A 23,389-nucleotide genomic window follows, 5' to 3' on the forward strand; every position below is an offset into this window, starting at 1 on the left:
TAAATAAATTGAAATCAAAACAACTATTACATCTTTAATAAATATACACAAAATAAAACAACTATCATACCTTTTAAAACAAATTATAATACCTTTGGTAAATAAACTCAAATCAAAACAACTATTACACCATTAACAGATGCATACAAATCAAAACAACAATTATACCTTTTAAACCAATTTAGAATATCTTTAGAAAATTATACAGAAATTACACCAACTATATATTAAATTTTTAATAAATAAACCCAAATCAAAACAGCTATTACATCTTTCATAACTATGCATAAATTAAAACAATTATTACACCTTTAATAAATATACACAAATCAAACATCTAATGCATCTTTAATAAATAAACTCAAATCAAAACATTACACCTTTAATAAATATACTCAAATCACCCCCCACCCCCCATCCCCGCCCCCTGCAAAAAAAAAAAAAAAAAAAAAATACTGTTTATTGCTGGGCGATAATTCGACTGGGATTCTTGTGTTTCACAGAATTGTGTTCTGTAGCTAGTCAATTACTAAACGCCGGGTTTGCTTTGTAATACCATGTAAGCAAAGATTCCAAATTTCAAAATCCGTAGAGTATTTACAAGATAATAAAATAATATAATTAATATTGCAAATCTGTCAACATTCGACAACCACTTCAGGCGATATAAACGGGATATTTGTAATCTGATTGAATTCAAGTAGGTAGATTATCTACCATTGCTATTTTCATGTTGTTTTCTTAATTACACGTTAAGTGATCAATTTGAACACATATTAGCGTTGATTAAGACATGAAAAAATTTGATATTTTCCCGAAGAGAGTGAGAAAAGGGGTTTAACACCCACACGACGTAAACCAGGTTATTTCGGGACTAACATATGGTTCAATTTTATTTCAATAATTCGTTGCAGTGGAAGGCGATCCTACTCCTTGTCACATACAAGCAGGGAATCGAAACCACACCACTTGACTCAATGACAGACTTTCTGATCTAACGCGCACGCGTTAACCATTCACCCCAAGGCTTTACTAAATACTAAATAATAATAACTGAGTACATTTTAGCGTGAATTAAGCCGTGGAAAATTTGGCTATTTTCCCGAGAAAAAAATTCAAATGACCCACAAATGCTTCTACTACTAAATATCCCTATCTCATTTGCAAGTTTGATCGAAATAATATATGTGATAATTATAATAGTGCATTTCATTTTAATGTTTTAAATTGTTGTTTAACGGAATAAATGAGAATAATAACAGCTCAGAAATTTCACTATTATGTGTATGGTCCCTGATTATAAACATCATTGTATATTTCAACACCCACGACTGTGTGCACGGGTTTACACTTAATGAAGAGCCCCGGGGAAGAACGATCTAAGTCACTTTTTTTTTTAACAAACCCCAGTTAATGGCGCCATTTGGTAGCAAATTGTATAAACTTTCTGTGGAACAATCAATTTCAGGTAACAACGATCGGAGTCACATCGAATCAAAGCCCTTCTGAAATGGCCACCCGGACAAATACGTCCATCGTACCCATTATTTGACCTTAATTTGGCTGAAAAGTGGCAGTCAGTTGTTGTACTGGTAATTATGATTCGTATTAAACATCATTTTGAAGTTGTAATTAAACCCACTCGTTGTTCTGTTCGCGTCAAGCATTCTCGTCCAAAAGTATGTTTTGCCTTTTATGCGAAAAGACAAAAATGTGACTTAGATCGTGTCTTTCCCTGGACTCTTCAAACGTAATGGTGTTTTATGTCCCACTGTTCTGCTCCGACTGGGCTGAGCAAGACCGACATACGTCATACAGTGTGCCATGATGGAAATTTTGCCCGGACAGCGGCGCAACGGTCTACTCTTATATCGAATTCCTGCTGTCTAGGATTATTTACGGGCACGGCAATGTGTACATGGGACCTCGGTTTTTCGTCCCATCCGAACGACTACACATGCATAATGAGCGCGTGAATAATAATTACAAAATATTTAAACATTTGAAATATATATACGATCGAGTTCACAGAAACGATCACGAATAAGAATAATCATCTAAAAGGGTATAGAAAACCTTCCAGCAATAACATATTATTCCCATTGTAAAATTAAACGAATAAAAATAACAAAGGTGTATCAGATATAAGCGGTATGTTATACTATCTGTAGACAATAAATAATATACAACTATATAGGTTATTTGGGCCTATATTAATTAGAATTTAAGACAAGTTACGTAGCTCTCTCTCTCTCTCTCTCTCTCTCTCTCTCTCGTCTTAAGTATCACGGTTGGTGCAGAAAAGTAGGACGTTAAACCAAATTTCGTTTTATTTTACATACGTTACTAATTTCTTTCCTATGTAAATCACACCCTGCGGTTTTTAATTTATGGTAAATATTTCCAGTGAAATAAACGAAACATTAAGTCAAATTTAATAAAAATAAAATCACTTACTGATTCAGGTATAGTGTAACCAAAACGTAAAATCCGTTATAGACCTTTACCAATGATATACTCACTGGTTGACTGCAGTAGCAACTGTCTATATAACCCACAACTTCCAAGACTCAAAGGAAAAAAAAAATCACTAAAAAAAAATTAGCAACACAAAAATCAAAACGTGTGCTCAGGATCGATAGATCAATACACGACTGACAGTGATTGAACTAGCGACCACTGGGCAGGTCACAGCTGGACAACGGGCTTAAAACTTGTTAATGCTCGGATAATTCGTCTCTTTTGATCAGCACTTATTAATACGAAGAGTTAGGAACGGGACGACTTATGTACACCTTATATGAGTCAATTCCCCAACTAACAACGCACTATGAACTTGATACATACGTAAAAGACAGCACAACAATGGAATCTTTCGTTAAATTTAGGACACCAATTAGTAAATTTAATTACGTACAAGTGACAACTTATCCGCGAACTTATCTATTCACAGTCCTCGAGTTACACGTTAGGGGCGAAGAGAAAGAAAGCTTTTGTTTTTAACTGCGTATAACTACTATTTTTAACATTCTTTTAACTGATTAGCCGCATTCTGCATCGTTGACGAATTCAGAAAAGACATTTAATAGTTACCAAGAACATCAGAACTACTACGCGCAAATCCGTGACGTAATGATCAGTATCTTATGACGTAATAGGGCCAGAAGCCTTAGGTCAGAAGAAATACATTTCTCCAACTATAATTGAAATGTCTCCATGGACAACCAATTTGTACAAATATGTTTACTCGTTATAATCTCCTCATTGCGGCAGAGAGAGAGAGAGAGAGAGAGAGAGAGAGAGGGGGGGGAGATAGGTGGGGTGGGGGACAGAGAGAGAGAGAGAGAGAGGGAGAGAGAAAGAGAGAGAGAGAGGGGGGGGGGCGGGGTTGTTTAGTGTTCACTCGGGACAAACTAGGTCAATTCGGGATTAATATATTCTTTTAACCTATTACCCACAATCTGCATGGTTGACGAATTCAGAAAAGACATTTAATAGTTACTAAGAAGATCAGAACTACTACGCGCAAATCCGTGACGTTATGATCAGTATCTTATGATGTAATAGGGTCAATAATTCGTTTTCGCGCAAGCTTCTTTTTTAGCGAGAGAAACCCGGAGAAAACACAAGAGGTTTGAAAAGCGACCTTATAAGCAGGAAAACTAAACCACACCATTTAACTGCAATAGGCAGATTTAGCTCTTGCATAATGTATGTTTAAGTTATATCAAGATTTTGCTCTTGTATTATTTATTTAGTGTATGTATTTGTATTATTTATTTAGTGTATGTATTTGTATTATTTATTTAGTGTATGTATTTGTATTATTTATTTAGTGTATGTATTTGTATTATTTATTTAGTGTATGTATTTGGATGTGTCCGACTGGAATAAACCATATAATATTCGTTAGAGTAGCAAATATTTGCTTCATCCCCACTTTAAAACAACAAAACTAAAACAAAAGAAATCGCCCCCCCCCCCCCCAAAAAAAAAATACACATACTTTATACCCACGAAACAAACCAAATGGCAAGATGTTATGATCATAGATATGCATAGTCTACGTTAAATTCTACTAACATGTGTAGATGGGATAACCCCTTTAAAGTAGAATATGAAATCGAATCAAACTTTATTAAGTGCGGCTATTATAGCTAATTCAAAATAGAATAAAAACAGAGAAGAATGTGATGGGTGATCGCTCAAAGGAACGTTTGTGATCATTATTTTCCAATATCTATTATGCTAATCAAGTTGGTTTGTTATTAAAGATCTTCTAATCAATGCATTGTAGCTGACACTTCAGATATTTATTACATCGATAATTCTTGGGCCTGGTTTTTTTTTACATAAAACTTTCGTCCATTAGGATATAAGAGAGTGAAATGAAATGAACTGCACCACTATCAAGGGGGGGGGGGTGCGGGCGCCAGAAAATCATGATGACCTTTCCCGGTAAACACAGGGATCGCCAAGTTAGCGAGTTAACGTCTTACTTCCTGCGCCATCTTGGGTCCGAGGATATAAGCAAGTGTTATAACTGAAAGTTCAAAGATCTCTCTGGATATTTTGTAGTAAACAAGTTAACCAACTCCAAACGCAGGACCATCTTCACTATGGTACAGAGATGTCTAAGCGTTCGTAATTGCCCAAAATTCAGTTTGCAACTCAAATCCTCTGAACAGCAATTGGGGGATTTTTAATCCATTTTAAACTAGAACATTGTTAAAATTAAGGGGCCAGTTAACTTCAATGCTGCAAATAAGATCTTGCTCCAAGCTGGTAAATTCCCAGTAAGCTAATTGCCTTTTAGTAATCTTTAAATGGCATTTAGTAATTAGATAGAGAAAAAACAAAAACACATACTTCTGGAAAACAGCTACTAGTGTATTTTAGTATTTGTTGTTTTTTTAGAATCGTTTACCTTCTTGATTCCTATTGTTACTTATGGAAAAACACATACTTATGGAAAACAGCTACTAGGGTATTTTAGTATTTGTTGTTTTTGTTAGAATCGTTTACCTTCTTCATTCCTATTGTTACTGTTATTAATGGTTTCACTATAAATTTCATTTATTGACCTCAAGTTTACTAAATATCTAGTCTGCGATATCACCCAAGGTGGAAGCGGGCGTAAAACCCTACGAACAAACGCTAACAATAACTAAATGTTATTGTGCTTGATAACGATAAGAGGATACTTGTGGAAACATCGTGCTTTTAGAATAAACCCAGTGATAGTTTCCTATAAAAACTGTGTTCTGTCAACATTGTTATAAGTTCAACTCCATTTCATTTCATTTAAATTTCCAACACCCTAACCCACAGTTACATCTTCTAATGAACCAAGACCCGTAATTAAAATGTTTCAACACCACCGCGTCCAAAACAATAATCACTCTTCTGATACGAAATCCTCTCCATCTTTTTTATTGCTGCCGTGGGCAACTGCACGCCAAATATGGAACAAAGTCAATCTTAAGACCATTGAAAAGAATCGACATTATCTTAATTTTAGTAATCAGTGAGGAGAAATCGTCCAAACACCCCCGTAATCTCACACATCTGCAGGCAACATACGGCAGTAAATTGAGTCGACACCCTATTCTCGTTCCAGAAATATCGATGAATGTTTCGTTCCGTTTGATTTTCCTGTGAAGAAGACGTCTGGTTTCAAGCAACCTGGTTGTAAAACGATCGGATTAAACTCGGTTATTTACAGTCGGGTTCTTTAAACCACGCAATCTCGCCATCACTAATGACGTCAGTGGTTTTAGAATAAAGACCATGATGGTTCAAGTGTTCTAAGCTCTGAATAATTTATAAAACCCACTGATTTTGAATCTGTTACAGACTACAATATTGTGAAAGTTGAAACCCCAAAAGGGATATCAATCTAAAATTGATTGAATTCCATGCAGTTTTTACAAAGATATGACGAATCGAAAAAATCGCAATATTCGGCATAATCTGCAGACGAGGCAGCGCCATCTAGCGTAAAATCTTTCAAGTCCGACTGATCTTCTGCTAATAATTTTATTATGTTTTCTTATGGAGAGGGTTGGGTGGTCTAGAGGTTTAGCGCGTGCGCATAAAATCTGTCCTCGAGTCAAATCGCGTGCTTTCGATTCGCCTGTGCAACCTCGTGAGTTTCCTCCGGTTTCCTCCCATTGATAAAGACCCCTACGCGCAAGCCAATCATTGAGATACAATGGAACCATATGTTAGTCCCAAAATGACCTAGTTTGTGTCTAACGTGTCGTTTGTTAACGGTCCGTTAAATTTCTGTTGCTGGAAAGTCAATTTCATTATCCGTTAACTAACGCATTAAAGTTAATCCAAGAGAAGACTTTGTTTATTGGATGAATATTAAAATTTTAAATTCAGTGTACATGTATAACAACTTCATAGAAGTTAGTATTAACAAGAAAGGGAAGACAATGGGACAACTGTGCAGTCTGTTAACACAACTTGATTAATGACAAAAGGATAACTATAGAATTTACTACTGAAATCACTAGAAAAGTATAGAATACTTTATATTTTCCTTTAGAAATTTTAGCATAAATCAGTTGCGCCTCGGGTTCTAGCTAGCTAGTCGGTCGCCTCTGGCTTGCGGTCGTAGTTTCAATCTTTGGTGCGAGCTTATGTTGTTGGAGATAGAGGCGCCTTCTCAGTGGGTTTACTCCGAATACTCCAGTTTCCTCCAGTGCGTCAAAATAATAAAAATGAAAGTAACTTGTCTGCGATATCACCCTCGGTGGAAGCGGACGTTAAACACTAAGAACAACAACAAAATCTATTAGAGTAGGATTTCATTTCGCGTTGAACAAAACCATTGCAAGACCAACCGAACAGAATTAATGACGTCATCATTTTCGGACTCGATAGTATTGACTTCCTATCTGCCAGTTATTTATACATTCATGGGGTCTAACTCCTATGGTGTATAGCAGGAAATCGGTCTTGTGATTATAGCCATATTGGATATGACGTCGTAGTTCTATTGAATAGAAAGCGCATGTATTTTATCACACTAATCAACATTAATTATCATTTTATCAATTGTATTTAATCAACGTAAAACACGTTTTAACAACATCCCCAGGCTCAGTGGTATTCACAGTCTATAACATTTCGTGCCACGCGGATAATTTCAGATCATAAGAAACGTGGTTAAATTGGAACTAAAACCCAAACAGCATGAAAAAACGTAAGATAGCTGATTGAAACGGCCGCCTACTTTCAGAAATACGATAGTTTTTGCGTCTGTGAAGCTCGCCCCGTTCTTTGTGTTTTCTGTGAATGGCGGAACAATCTAGACCGACCATACACAATGATAAACAATCAAGGATAAAATACATAGGGCACGTTTTATTTTCACATTAATCTTATGAAGATTGATTAGCTGTGGGTTCCCCCGTGGTTAGTAAATATTATGTTAGAAACCACAAAGCTTCAATTTAACTCAAAGACTTCATAAATCCACACGAACCATACTGTTATTTAGTAAAAACACATTTTCATTACGTGTGAAATATATGAACAATACCGAAACAAAACCACTAGGTTCTTTTTTAAAAAAATATTTTCAATATTAGCTTCTATTCAGTTTTCCAAATTTCAACTTGGCTTTATTATATCATTAAGAATTTAAGCCACTACCTTGTCTACTACTCTGTCTTCTAAAACCAACGGGTTTGTTCATAAGTATATTACTTCTACACTGTATTCTACAACCAACATGTTTTTTTTTTTCATATTAATAATATAAGAATATAAACTACTACCTTGTCTTCCAAAACCAACATATTTTTTATTTGGGTGAACATTTAGAGAAAGAGCCGGGTATATTTTGTTGGCTTCCGTAGTCTACATAGCTGTGCCCTCTCCAGCCGTGCATTGTCATTTCATGGACTGGTAACGGCTTAAGGATCTTACCAGCGATGGGTGCCGCGCGGGAATTTGAGACATATCGTAAGTTATTAACTAGTTATGTCCCTTAGCAGCGTCCTGCCCCCCCACCCCCCTCAGCATAGTCGGGCCCGATCTACTCTTTTGTGATATAATTTAACTTTGCTATGTATATATCTAATTCAGAGATCCCATTTCGTAAGAACAAAAGTGGAATATGAAAATATTAGCCTTAGTCAAGTTAATAGTTCATCTAGTACGTAAAAACAGACACCATGACACATACCGAAAAATTCTAAATTCATCATAATTTTTATTTTGTTTCTAAAACCAAAACATAAGGAGTTTTTGTGTATAAAGTAACTTTTGAAATTTGGAAGAAGAGTAGAGGCAAACACCACTGCCATGGGTATGCCCGTCTTCATTTGGTAAAGAAAGTGGGACGTTAAACCCCATTACATTTCATGGCGCGTAAGGGTCCTTAGCTGTGGAAGGAAACCGGAGGACCCGGAGAAAACCCACGAGGTGGGACAGGCGACCTTACTCCTTGTCACGTACAAGCGGAACAATCGAAAAAACGCCATTTGAATCATTGACAGACTTTATGATCTAACGCGTTAAAGCACTCCATTCGGGCACTCATCCCCCTTAGAATACTCCAATATCAAGGAGTAATGTCAGATACTTGCCAGAAAGTGCCGCCAGAAAGTTCCTAATCATCTCTGGTATTTATATTGGTAGATTTTCTGTAATTCATTTCACATTCCCACTATTTGACTTCTTGAATAAAATCTATCAACTTTGGCTATTGAAATGTACGGTTATACCTGAACACACCTACAGAATCAACGAACGTGAGTAATAAACAATCATTTACTCACAAAAGAGCTGCCAAATTTTCTTTTCGTTTTTACAGATGGTCAAAGAGATACAACTAGCGAATTAAATGGGGATACAATATAAATATGCTTGCCAAAAAATGAACTGAACAGAGAGAGAGAGAGAGAGATAGGGAGAGAGAGAGAGAGAGTTAAACGTCCACTCGACAAAAACTAGGTTATTTCGGTACTAACATATAGTTCAATTTTATTTCATTAACTGATAAAATACAAACCTAACTCAAATACAGTCTTTGCATGGGCTTAAACATGTTACATTATATATAGTAAGGTCATCTACAAACATATTGAACCTCCATATTTATCAAATACACCGATCCTGATTTTCCGACGTGGTTTCCCCTTGTCAGTGGTGCAGAACGGAGGGCCTGACAAGGACAGCTGTCTAGTCCTTCGGATGAGACGAAAAACCGAGGTCCTGTGTATACATTAGAATGCACGTAAAAGACCCCTTGGCAGTTGGAATTCGATATAAGAGTAGGCGATAGTGCCGCTGCCCGGGCAAAATTTCCCTCATAGCACACTGTATGGCGTATGCCCGTCTTCATTAGCCCAGTATAGGAGCAGAACAGTAGGACGTTAAACCCCATTTCATTTCATTTCATTTCAAATACACCGCGTGAAAACTCTAATTCTTAAATCAGCTAAAATAACGTATGTTTTAAAGGCTCAATACCACTCTTGTTGTAACTGAATAATATGTCCCAATCCTTATTCTAGTCAACAAATTGTACTATTTAACAATATTCCAATTAATTGATGATACAAATTTCATCTTAACACATCTAATTTAAAAAATTGGAAAAATTCAACTAAATGATTTGAAAAGCCTAACGTAAACCTTTTCAAATATGACTTGGATTTAAAAATATTTTCAAACCCTCTGGACAAGTAAAATAGGATGTAATGGATAATTTACACAACAGGTAGGACACTTAAACATCTAATACTTAGAATAAGGCTATTATTTATTTTCTGGAGCTGTCAAGCCAGCAAGCGTGTTATTGTCACTTTAATTAAGTGACTTTATAGAGTGATAAACAATAGGTATTACTTGAGAATATAAAGAATACTGACACTTAAACTCTTAAAATTTATAAATTATTTTGGGACTGTGGGCGAGAGTGGGCGAAAATGTTCAAAATGTTATAATGCTTGTCACACCGAAAGAGAAAGTTAATTCAATAACGTATAACGTTTAAATTCTATGACATTTATACTGATACTTTTAAAACTAAACATTCTCAAAATTGTTGCTTCACTCTGTCTAAAAAGTCAAATCACACGTACTTAATGAAGGTGAATATATAGTTATACATAAAAACATTGATATTTTGGTAAAATCATAACCATTGTCAAGATATCCATCAAATTCTGGCTGTTAATTGACCTATTGTTGGTAGACCAAATAAGGTAATGTCCACCCCTTTAGTCGTGTGAAATAAAGAGGTTTATTCAATATTTGGGATGGAAATTAACGTCAAGGCAGAAATTAGGGGGTATAAATTAGGGTTTAGAGCGAGATGGATCAGAGCTCATTCAGATATTCTAAGCAGCCATTATTATTGAGAATGAGGAACCTTCAAAGTCATTACAGCTTAGCAAAATAGTTGTAAAACCATTGATGCTGTAGTGTTATTACGATCACGAAGAAACAAACACAACAAGAAAAGAAGTCCGATAGCACTACAGAGATGCGTTTACACATTTACGTACACGCCAATGATTGGGCGTGTGAAGCTCCTTGCTTCGTCTCATTCGAACAACTATGCACGTTTTCATATCACGCAGGTTCGATCCCGGTTTTGGCAGAGCAAGTTGAGCGGAGTTGTCCAGCTTGAGCACCCTTCGCCAGTGTGCAGGGTGGAGGGCGTTACAAGGTAACGTGTGTAGTCATGCGGATGGGATAGAGACTCGTGTTCTGACGTAGACATTGGCGTACACGTAAATAACCCAGGTATCTGAAATTCGAAGAAGCGTAACAAAATTTACTTTCATAAAACACATCATGGCGCACACTCGCCTTCATTATCCCGGTTGACACAAAACTAATTTTCTGAATGCAGAAAATGAGAGCCGCGGTGGCCCAGTGGGTAAGAGATTGGCTCGCTAACCTGGAGGTCCCGTGTTCGATGCCTGCGTCGGCCAAAAATTTCATCGGGATTTTCCGACATGGTACCTCCTTGTCAGTGGTGCAGGACCGAGGTCCCGTGTACACCTTGGTATGCACCTAAAAGATCCCTTGGCAGTTGGAATTCCATGTCCGGGCAAAGTTTCCCTAATAGCACACTGTATGGCGTATGCCCGTCTTCATTAGCCCAGTCGGAGCAAATAAGTTGAACGTTAAACCCAATTTCATCTCATTTCTGTATGCAAAATAGTAAACTCGTACACATGAAAATACCATTTATGGAACATCTGTTATCACTTCGCAATTAGATTTTGCGCCTTTTGTTTTAACGCATACTAGAGCATGGATTGTTTTCCTTGACTGGTGACCGGGACATTTTGTACTTTTAGTATTTAATCATACACCTGTGCTTATGTATTGGAACTCGGTCACGCGGAAAGAAGGTAGTGCATGACTCCTTAACATAGTAGTAACAGTTACCAGGGGCCCGTGTTCACAAAGCGTACGTAGCTCGTATCAATCTGTTTCACAGAGATTTTTTAATATCTCTTTTACAGATGACTGTTTCGACACGTGACGTCACATCACGCGGCGTCCATCATTGGCTCAATAGCGCGTGCATTGTTTTCATAAGACGTCACGGATTCGGGCAAAATGGTGAATTTTACTTATTTTAATACCCATTTACACTAAATATGAAATGATTTTTACCTACAAACAATTCAAACGACTTTATTTATTTTTCTAATAAATGAAAAAAATGTTTCAGAATTTAATTTGTCGAAAGAAAAAAGTTAATATTTTGTAGTCATTAAGTCGCATCGATGTCATCCTTATCAGTGATTGTAGCGGCCAAACGAATATTCACTGCGGATCAGTGCGAGCTCGTATGTTGCATACACGTCGTGTTAAATTTACGTGTACGGCGGTTTACACATTCTTTCTAAAACGGGGCCAAGATTTAGATCTTTAGGGCAAAGTAACTAAAATTGTACTCACGGGTTTAATACGCTAGGCTTACCATGGGGTCTCCTGTTCCCTCAACGATAAATGACAAACATATGACACGACTAAGGCTAATGTTGATCAGCGATGTCTTAGTTTCCGGATGTTTGTCTTGGTTTTTATTTTGGTTGTCTACTTGCAGTTTCTAATATACAATTGTCTCGATTGTCCAGGTGGACATAAAGCACTTCTATTATCCATGTATTTTAATAGTTACGGACCTGAATATTCGACAGTTTACCCAAGGATCCATCAACATTATTTTATGATTCTTTTAAGACATACAATGACCGTGATTTGTTTGTCTCCTACGCGTTTTTTTTTCGCCTGGATTTCTAGTTTATTTTGTGCTATGAGCGGCTCCACTTGTTTGGAACTACAACACTATAATAATACGATTACTTTTATTATAAGTGTTATACGTGGTGCGGTCCCACTTCCGTTGTTATTACAGGTTGGTAAAAAATATATCAGATGTAATAAGATATCGTTTGTCTGTCATCACAATATACCATATTTCTTCAGCTGTTTCCAGTCTCATGTACTATACAGTTATAAAAACACGAAAAAAGGCGAGAAATGGGGCTAAACGTCCACTCGATACAAACTATGTCATTTCGAGACTAACATGTAGTTCAATTTGTTTAACAGTGGAGGGAAATCGGAGGACCGGGAGAAAACCCCCGATGAAGGAAGGCGACTCTACAACCTGGGAATCAAAACCACGCCACTGGACTCAATCACAGACCTTATGTTCTAAAGCGCATTCATTAGACCACTCACCAACTATTTGGTTACCTAACCGTCTCACGAAAAAAGCAATTAACCATTCATACAATAAAGTTATAAAAACCGGGGGAAACCCCGAAAATAACCTTAATACTAACCCATTTACATGTGTTTTAATTTTTCATAACGAAATCAAAGAATTGAGGTTATTAGTAGAAATGGCGTACTTAAAGCCGTTATGCGTCATTCGCATTTCGAAAAAAATGAAAATGGTGAACCAAATAAATACGTAACCACTCGAGTTCTATGCGGAAGAAACCGGGTAACAGATCAAATCACGACACCCGTAAACAATTCTATTAAACAGTCGATCGATCCTACACATTCATAGAAATTTTGTAAATGAAATGAAATGAAATGGGGTTTAACGTCCTACTGTTTGTTCCGAACTGGGCTAATGGAGACGGGCATACGCCATACAGTGTGCTATGAGGGAAATTTTGTCCGGACAGCCGCACTACGGTCTACTCTTATATCGAATTCCAACTGTCAAGGGATCTTTTATGTTCACGCCAATGTGCACACGGGGCCGCGGTTTTTCGTCCAATCCGAACGACTAGACAGCTGTCCTTACCAAGCCCTCCGTCCTGCATCACTGACAAGGGACAAATTTTGTATTCTCGGCAGAATAGAAATACAGCTTATAAGTTAAAGACACGTGGATTTAAAATGTAACCCTGTTGTTGCATACCGCTCATACTGTATATACTAATCGCTACTTTGTGTCCCTGCCCAGTGGAACGAAGTAAGAAAAGCAGGCACTGATTTACCTTTGTATACCCAACTACAAATAAATATGGCCGTAAACTTTGAGTAATGCACTGTTTCAACTTTTATATGTAAAACAACAATCGTGATAGGATATATATAACAAGTTTTATGTTTGTCTAAATACGCCCTAATCATATGTAGTAAAAGTGTAATCATTCAGTCATATTATTTTACAGAGCAACTTCCTTATAACTTGAGTAACTTCAAATAACTCGTAACCATCCTCGCTAGCCTCTATAGATACACCAAACATGGAAACTTCCTTATAACATGCGTGTACCCATCCTCACTATCCCGCATAATATCCATAGATCCACAGCATCCATAGATACACCACACAAACACAAACCTCCATTGATATACAAACAAACGCTAACTTTCGTTGATACACAGATAAACACCAACCCCTATTGATACACAGACAAACACAAACCTCCATTGGTACACCACACATGAACACGCTAACCTCCATGGATACACTAAACACATAAACTCTAACCTCTATATAGATACAATACACATACAAACGTTAACCTCTATGTATACACAATACACACACAAACGCTAACCTCTAGGTATACACAATACACATACAAACGCTAACCTCTATGTATACACACTACACATACAAACGCTAACTTCCACCGATACACCATACAGAAAAACATTAACTTCCACTGATAAACATACAAACGCGTATCTTCATTGATACACTGTAAGACCAACAATAATATCTATTGATACATTGCAAAGACATAGACACATACACATATCCGTGGAGGGGGCGGGGAGGCTAAACATAAACCGCGAGAGATATCTTTTTACAATTATACAGTTATATTTCTATAATATATGGTCTCATTCTCTGATGGTTGTGCCCGAAAAACGGTAATACATTGCCCGAAAAAATGGACGGTTCACCGAGAACCTGGGGGACAGCTCCCCCACCACAACCCCGGCTCCTACGCCTATGTTTCCCGGCCAAGGGTTCATCAAACACTCCAACGAGTACATAGTTAGACCTAGAGTTTTCGCCCGATAGACGCCTTTCGTCCGTCCTGCACCACTGACCAGAAAGCAGTCTGGAAAATGTTGAGGAACTTTCTTTGCCATCGAACACCGGTATCAAACCCGGGACCTCCTGAATAGTCTAGTGAATCCGCGTCATAATCCTCGAGTAAACATACCCCACTCAATGTAGCTAAAGCAATCCAGAAAGATATTGATAGTTTTCAACAAACTGAACGTAATAACGTCATATTTATATTAGACAATATGAAATTGTCCAATCACTGATACTGTATGGGGGTTGGATGGCCGAATGGTTAGCACGTGCGCGCTGTATCATACAGTCTGTCATTGAGTCAACTGGCGGGGTTTCTAATCCCCGGTTGTATGTGACAAGGAGTAGGGTCGTCTGTCCAACCTCGTGGGGTTTCTTCGAGTCCTCCGGTTTCCTCCCACTGCTAAAGATCCCTACGCGTAAGCGAATTATTGAAATAAAAATTGAACCATGTGTTAGTCCCGAAATGACCTAGTTTGTTTCGAGTGGACGTTAACCCCCTCCTCCTCTCTATCTCTCTCTCTCTCTCTCTCTCTCTCACTGATACTGTTTACGACACCGCCCTTGTTAGCCTCTGATTCTGTATACGACACCGCCGTCGGTGCAATAAACTAGTGTTTATTTCATTTTATTTCATTTCGTTATACGACAGTAAGGACCACACCACATGCAAAACAAACCCGACAAGACAAACCTGCGGACAAGAAAAACTACACAGACATTGCAAGAAATAAACAACAAATATCTAATCAAGTGAATGGATCCGGGGGCAGTCATGTACCATCATGTTGAATGAGCAAGAACGATAACTCCCAGTCGAGGATGATAATGAATGGAGGCCAGGTGCTGGGGTTTAGCGAGTATCAATAACCAAATGTTTCGTTAAACTAGTAAACGATATCATGTTGATCGTTCATCTTGTTTTCATGTGCGATCTGCCAAAGGGAAGTTATTCACAGTTACAATCATAGGTCACTAAGAACGATTTCACGTTCTGTAGTCCGCCATTATTGTACTATACACAACACAGAGTGTTGACGTCATACAACATAAAATGCAGATATTAAAAAATGGAATCCAGCGAGATAATTGTTATCGTATCTAGGTATGAAATCAGAACAAGGAATTAAATTATATGATTTTGGAAAGATATGGCTTTTTATGATTTGTATGGATCCTTCCGGCTGACATCATATTGGTGTGTGTGCGAAATAGCTTTATTTAACGTCCGAATGATATTGGTTGAATCATTCCATCAAATATTGTACTAGTATATTGATGTAATTTAACCAAATAAAATCAAATGGGGTTTAACATCCTACTTTTCTGATGCAAGCTGGCTAATGAAGTAAAGACGGATATGTCGTCTATTTGTCATCGAATTCCAACGGTCAAGGGTTCTGTTACGTGACCGCCAATGTGTTAACGCCAATTAGCTCTCGACTTCTGATTCGTTCGGGAGCGGGGAGGGTGCGGGGGTGGGGGTGGCCGAATGATTAAGTGGCGTGGTTTCGATTCCCTAACTAACTTGCAATAGTCTGGAAAACTTACTACACTATCCTACTAACTTTCAGTATGCTAAGTGGACTTTAACCCCCCCTCTCTCTCTCTCTCTCTCTCTCCCTCTCTCTCTCTCTCACTCTCATTTGTACACTATATTTGTAGTTGTTGTCCTAGTTGTCGTCGGCAGAAACAACATCTAAAACCTAAAAATAAATCCGCTTCCACAACCCGGAATGTATGCAAATATTCCTAAAATTCTATGTTCGTTCACAGAATTTGCAGAAATGTCGGGCAACTATTCAACCTTCCTATTAGTCTAAACTTAGACCTTTTAATGTGTTTAGACATCGGTATAGGTAAGAAATAGGAAGGAAATATTTCTTTCTTTCTTTGCCTTTAACCTTGGAAGAAGAATGTTACTTTCATACTGCCTTCTCTTTACTCGTCGACTATTCAACACATTCTATGAAATCTTCCATATTGTGTTACTTTTAACCTAGAAATGGAGAAGGGTTTAACGCCTTACTTTTCTGCAGAACGAGAGAGAGAGAGAAAATAGGGTCTAACGTTCACCCACTTGACAAAAACTAGGTCATTGCGGGACTAACATATGGTTCAATTTTATTTGAATGATTCGCTTGCGCGTAGGTTTCTTGAAGACCCTGAGAAAACCCACGAGGTTGGACAGGCGGCCCTACCACTTGTCACGTACAAGCGGGGAATCGAAACCATGCTACAGTTGAGTTAATTGTAGACAGACAGTCTAAGTATAGTATGATAACAACCCAAACCATAACCAAGCATTTCCGATAGATGACCGGTATCATCCCCCAACAATCGGTCTCATCTACGTAAGAAATAAAATTAAATGGGGTCTAACGTTCTATTGTTCTGCTCCGACTGGGCTAATGAAGACGGACATGATATACGCCATACACTGTGCTATGGGGGAAATTTTGCCAGCGGCGATATCGAATTCCAACTGCCAAGGGTTCTTTTACGTGCACGTCAATGTATAACGGGACCTCTGTTTTTTGTCCGATTCGAACGACAACACGTTGTCCCTTCCAGACCCGCCGTCCTGCACCACTGACGGGGGGGGGGGGCATGCTGGAAAATCCACATGAACGTTCTCGGTCAAAACCTGGGGCGAACACGGGTCCTCAAGGTTAGCGAGCCAACATCTTACCCACTGAGCGATCTATAAGAACAAGTACGACCAAGTTCTTGTAATGATCAAACATGGGTGCTAATTTATTTCAAACAGATTAGGCGGAAAATTTGGCATGCTGGAATATTTGCGATACCAGTAATCTGTCTCAAGGGGGGGTTCAGCTGTTTGCTTGTTTTAGAAATAAAAGATTCAATGTATCTTTACCACCCAAGCTGTATGATTATTATTGTGTATACGTATACACATATTGTTATAACGTCATTATCATACCTAACGTGTTAAACCGACAGAAGACATCGTTGATAAGTGGAGATACAGATGATATTCCGTGTTTGTAAATAAAGACAATATGTAAATAGTTGATTCAGCTTGAAACCTCTACAACAATAAAATGAGGTATCGATAAAAAGATGGCGGGGCTAACGAGTGGATAAACAATGTCACGTGCAAATATCATACACGCTTTGTTCACGTATGTATACATCATTCTCGTTACGGAATTTTTTTGCTATGACGTGAAAAAACTGACAAAGAAAACATAATATATATATAAACAGAGTGTTATCTAGAGATCAGTGTTTAGCTAAAAATACGAGAACGACACAACCGTTTATTCTATTTTCAGCCATCATGGTTCTCTTGTTTTTAGCACTAGTGATGTTGAAATAGCTGTCAATTAACACTTGTCAAAATGAAATTAAATGGGGTTTAGCATTCTACTTTTATGTACGTTGGGGACGCCAACATACACACGGGTGGATCGCGGGCTGTTGGTCAATATGATCGAATATAGGAATGAATGAATATAATGGGGTTTACCGTCGCAGTTTTCTATAAGTCCCGTGTTCGATCCCTGCGTTGGCCGAAATAGTTCATCAGGTTTTTCCGGCGTGGTTCCTTCTTGTTATTGGTGCAGCACAGAGGGTCTGGCAAGGGACAACGTATAGTCGTTCGGATGGTAAGAAAAAACCGAGGTCCCGTGTACACTTTGACATGTATGTTAAAGAACCCTTGGCAATTCGAATTCGAGATACGAGTAAACTGTAGCGCCGCTGTCCGGGCAAAATTCCCCTCATAGCACACTGTATGGCGTATACATCTTCATAAGACCAGTCGGAGCAGAACAGTAGGACGTTAAACCTAGGGCGGGAAGTCTTCTCAGGTGTGTTGTAAAATTGACGGACACTGTATATCTAGGGTTTTTGCAAGGGGGGGGGGGCTGGTTAAACCCCATTTCATTTCATTTCCCTTTTCTATCATCGGTGCTAATGAAGACAAGCATGTGGTGTGCCATGACTAAAATATTGCCCGAACACCGGCGTATCCACCTATTTGTCGTCGAGTTGCTGTATATGATAATGCGATTTTGCAGTCTTTCAATTTGCGACCAAGCGTCAAAATCAACGTGTTGACCCTATTCCTGGCCAGGTCCCCCTCCTCCTTAAGTAAAGCGGCTGGTGTAAAAAACTAGGACGTTAAACCGATTTCATTTGTGAGACCCTCACCTCCTATCAAGGTACATGCTCTTGGCACCGGTATAGAAAATGGGTGGTAAATGAGATAGAAATATTTCTAGGATGGATGTACACACAGTCATCTTGTGATATTTACATTACTATCACGCCTCAAACCTGTTTCACGCGTAACCTGTATCTTGCAATAATACGCGCAATGCCAAATCAAACTACATTCAGTATCAAATTAATTACATTTTGAAATAAGAAGGTACGGTTGTGTTCAATATGAAGACGACCCGACTTAAATGTAGAGAGAGAGAGAGAGAGAGAGAGAGAGAGAAATGAAATGAAATGGGGTTTAACATCCCACTGTTATGTTCCTATGCTGGGCAAATGAAGACGGGCATACGCCATACAGTGTGCTGTGAAGGAAATTTTACCCGGGTAGCGGCACTATGGCCTACTCTTATATCGAATTCCAACTGCCAAGATATATTTTACGTGCACGAAAATATATACACGGGGCCTCGGTTTTTCGTCCCATCCGAATGACTAGGCAGCTGTCCTTGGCAGACCCTCCGTCCTGCACCACTGACAATGGGAAACTACGTCGGAAAATTACGATAAACTTTCTCGACCAATGCAGGGATCGAACACGCGACCTCCAGGCTAGAAAGCCAGAGTCTTACCCGCTTAGCCCCCGTGGCTCCCAAGGGAGAGAGAGAGAGAGAGTGAGAGAGATCTGTACGAAATGGGATCAGAACCAAAACAGTTGACACAATGACAGGACCCCACCCTTTCCGTGTTAGCAGATTACTGGCAACCAGCAAACTTTCTTGGATCCTGATTTAGATATTTCTAAATATTGCTACGTTCTAAATTAATCTTGGGCTATTTATTCATAGAAAGTTTATACAAATATATAGACATAGGAAGTTGAACATTGGCAAATATAAGTTATATATGATAAATGTGAATATAAATATTGATAGTATCTAAATATAGAGAATACTTTCCATAAATATAATAAACACTTCCTTGTTACTTGGCTATAAGGTTCAACAACCTAAACAAACGTCTGAGATACTAACACGATTCGCTGGTTATAGGTGATATTACATTAATTTTATATTTATATTTGAACCCGGGGCCGCGGTGACTCAGTGATTAGGACGCTGAGGCCCATGTGTTTTGAAGTCATTTGAAATAGATTTTTATTTTGGGTTTAGAGCGGAACTTTTTACAATATGGAATATGCTTTCTACAACGATCATCTTTAACGTGATTTTAACACGAAGGTAGATCTCATTTCGACAATATATAGTAACATTCTTATTACTTATCAAAGGTAATTTTTAACCTAAACAAAATAGATATTTCCTCAATGATATATCAATCGAAAAATATACTTTTATTTAAAGGGACATTATGTAAGATTTAGAAAAAAGAGCTGGCTGTTCTCGTTATATTTTAAAAATAGATAATGCAACATGAATATATGTGTAATAAGCGCACTGCCATTTTGTTGTGGGCAACAAAAATGAATGCTATTTTTTATATAAAACTCCGACTGAATCCAAGCCTTGGGACTATCTAATATTAAATAATCAGTCTAAGTACATATTAGCTTGGATTAAGCCGTCAGAAATTTGATATTTAATTAGCGAACACTGCAAATGCGCATCGTTACTGTAAGAATCTTCAGTAATCTAACTGCGAAAAGAAGTGTTAGCTCTCGCAATTAAAGAGAAAGATGGGGTTTAACGTTCACTCGACACAAACTAGGTCATTTTGAAGGGGTCTTTAGCAGTGGGAGGAAACATGTGGACCCGGAGAAAACCAATGAGGTTGGATAGGCGACCCTACTTCTTGTCACGTATAAGAGGGGAATCGAAACCACTCCACTTGACTCAATTACAGACCTTATGATCAAATGCTCACGAGGTAAAGCATTCGGTCACTGAACCCCGCTTCCCAATAATGGGCAGTGACCAAGTAATAATATATAGCAGCTATATTTGCATTTCCCAATCTGGTTAAAACACAGATCCCATTTCGTTTCGTTTTTATAGTTCAAAATTTCGTTTTACTTGTCTTTACTACACTTGGATCTGGAAGACTTGTTATTTAACTCGTGTTCTGCTTGAAATGAGGGGTCAGCCAATCAAATGGTCTGTCGAATCGAGTGTTTGACCTTTTTTGCCCGGAACTGTGGGTAATCCACTAGTAACATCAATGCTGATTGCTTAATCAAATGTCTGACGTCATAGGTCAAAAGTCGGTCTTTTGACCCCTGACGTGACCTATCGCTATAACTTGTCAGATCTTCGTGTAGTGTAGGCCATCGAAAGTATAAAAAAACGAAACGAAACGAAATATAGATCTGTACTTTAATCATATTGTTGCATTACCATGTCGTTAACCGCCTCTTTAAAGGCGATGCTTATTATCAATAATATCTAGAATATCCTGCCCCCCCCACCCCTCAGTTACCGTTAAATATAATTGTATCACACTGATCAATGTGGTTGAGACTAAACATCATACCCAATCAAATGTCGATCTAGTTTCAACTTGTTCCTAACACGATAATACGGAATGAAACGGGGTTTAACGTCCTACTCTTCAAGAACAACAGGGATAATAAAGACGGACATACGCCATGTGGTGTTCCATGAGGTCAGTTTTGCCCGGATATCATCAAATTCCAAATATCAAGTGGTCTTTTACATACAATGGATCTCTGTTTTTGGTTCCACCCGCACAACATGACAGCAATAGCCCCAGGTGTGACATGCTGACCATTTTCGGGGGCATGTTCATGAATTTAAGCAGCTGTGGGTCCAAGATGGAGTAAAGATGAAGTTTGGCGCGAGGTCTGGGGGAATACCCGAGAATTATATAAAATCCAAAGCTCTGATATAGGACTTCTGCTTATTTAAAAACGTCAAACCTCTATACTTTGGCACCTAGAAATGGACACAAATGGGTCGCAATGCATATAATAATGTAATAAACTGATTTACATTCAGACGTTTCTGTTTTTACTGTAATTCTAACCAGTTATATGTTCGGCGAAATACGCGAAGAGTCCGAATTGAATGGCAATCTTTGGCGCTGGTTATTCCAGTTTATACCGGTAGTATTCTCCAGTGGGATATGGTGAGCCTCGTTCATCGAGTCCCTTCATTACAAATTGGGCTCGAAAGCATTCTGGCACAAGATGCGTTTGCCAATTTTAAAATTTTCAGTTTGTCTTGGATATCAGAAGTCCATCTTTTCACGGTGAGATAACAACAACAATGTTGATTTAAGTTGACCATTAAGTCCTGTTTGCAATGTCGACGACTGTGGATGATACTTAGTTAAAGGCTTGTCTCCTTTAAATGCACACATGTATAGGATTAGAATGGAGTGAGGCTAAAACGGCGGCAATGCTTCGCATGCTCTTTTGTTCGACGTCATTAAATTGCTTGTGAGAGAAACAAATGCCCCCTACCCCCTCGCCGATCCACCGCTCCCTGGACACGCGCTAAATTATGAACATCTACCATAAAACATCAAAAATTTCAATGCAGTAAAAGTTTAGTAATTTCAATTAATAGTTAGTTATTCAGCCAGGGAGATTGATGAACCTTGTTTACTCAGCTACCTTTCAACATAAAATAACTTCTATTATGTAAGAGCTAAATCTGCCTATTGCAAATCTTTCTTTTGGCATCAAATGCTATATCAATTATTCATTATACATTTATTCACACGACAAGCCCATGCATTCATGCATATACAACTCACTAAAACATCGGATGGTCGTGGTTTTGTACGGATTAAAAGACAATCACCATTTACCAATTTAACTTAGAAATGAATAACCGAAACTTCTAATATAATTTCAAGTTATGTATAATGCGGATAGATCAATAGAATTATTTCTTAGATTTCAAGTTGTGTATACGAGAGATCATTTATTTCGTTGATAATTTCAAGTTTTGTATAAAGGGGGCTGATTAGCTATGTCTTGCATAATTTCAGGGGTTGTATAAAAGGGGATAGGTCAGGTATTTCTTAGATAATTTTAATTTTCGTATAAATGGCGTAAATCAGCTATTTCTTAGATAATTTCAAGTTTTGTATAAAAGGCATAAATCAGCTATTTCTTAGATAATTTCAAGCTTTGTAAAAAGGGGATATATTAAGTATTTCTTAGATAATTGCAAGTTATGTATAAAGAGGGTCTAATCCCCCTTTAAAGAGAGTGCGCCGGTATAATCGTGAATCAAGGCTGTGGATCAGTTAAGGGCCATTTTGAAATTTCAGATATTTCGGGTAATAATAATATTTAAAGATACATTATGGGAGATAAGATAAAAAAGCTGTTGGTTCTCACTATAATAGTTAAAAACTAGATTATCTAAAGGGAATTTGCTGAAAATTTCAGTCTATTTGATCCACTCTTAACGGAGATTTTAGCGTTTGAATTTTCGGCCTATTCTCGATCATCATTACTAAAGTCTGTACGATAAAAAACATAGTCTCGATTATCCATCTCATGATTAAATTATGAATGGAATTCGAACAGCAAATCGGAACCTAATCCAATAAACATCGCAGGCTAGCGATGACATCGAGAGTTGATTATGATCTGGATAAGTTAATTAATATCTAATTAATAATTTAGAT

General features: G+C 37.9%; 1 protein-coding gene across 3 annotated transcripts in view; it reads right to left on the reverse strand.

Moving 5' to 3' along the window:
• LOC126829341 (acetylcholinesterase) overlaps positions 1 to 23,389 on the reverse strand; it is a 37,451-nt gene that overhangs the window by 11,937 nt on the left and 2,125 nt on the right. Inside the window, exon 1 of one of the 3 annotated variants that reach the window (XM_050559158.2) lies at positions 11,947 to 12,040. The exons of 1 other annotated variant lie outside the window; for it this stretch is intronic. The gene's annotated coding sequence lies outside the window, so the exon portion shown is untranslated. Of the gene's footprint in view, positions 1 to 2,457; positions 2,836 to 11,946; positions 12,041 to 23,389 lie in introns of those variants that run through there. One more of the 3 variants, XM_050559143.1, reaches the window with a different exon arrangement.

Source organism: Patella vulgata, chromosome 1, assembly GCF_932274485.2.
Source record: "Patella vulgata chromosome 1, xgPatVulg1.2, whole genome shotgun sequence".
Lineage (NCBI taxonomy): Eukaryota > Metazoa > Mollusca > Gastropoda > Patellidae > Patella > Patella vulgata.